We start from the raw sequence: 339 nt of genomic DNA, 5'->3' as shown, positions 1-339 counted from the left end.
AAAGAGTGTGATCTTTACTCATCTCTGACCTGCACAGAAAGTTCTGTTAATTTTCCTGGTGACTTCAAAGCTGGGAGAACAAATTTATGGTTTCTCTTGAAAAATCCTTCTTTGGTTAGAATCATAGAGTAATTTAAGTTGGATGCAATCTCTGGAGGTCGGTTGAATCTTCCATGCAGAGCAAAGCCAACTTCAAACTTCGATCAGAAGCTGTTTTACTCTTCTTAATTTGGCTGTGCAATTATATTGCCTGATATGCAGGGGAGGACTTGCTTGTCTCTGCTTCCAAGCCTATCATCCATCAGGCTGACCTGAGGTGTAAGGAATTAACTTGGCAAT

The sequence above is a fragment of the Buceros rhinoceros genome, unplaced genomic scaffold (genome assembly GCF_000710305.1).
Source record: "Buceros rhinoceros silvestris isolate BGI_N320 unplaced genomic scaffold, ASM71030v1 scaffold30513, whole genome shotgun sequence".
Taxonomy (NCBI): Eukaryota; Metazoa; Chordata; class Aves; order Bucerotiformes; family Bucerotidae; genus Buceros; species Buceros rhinoceros.
The sequence above is the reverse complement of the archived record's forward strand: the minus strand, read 5'-3'. Positions refer to the sequence as shown.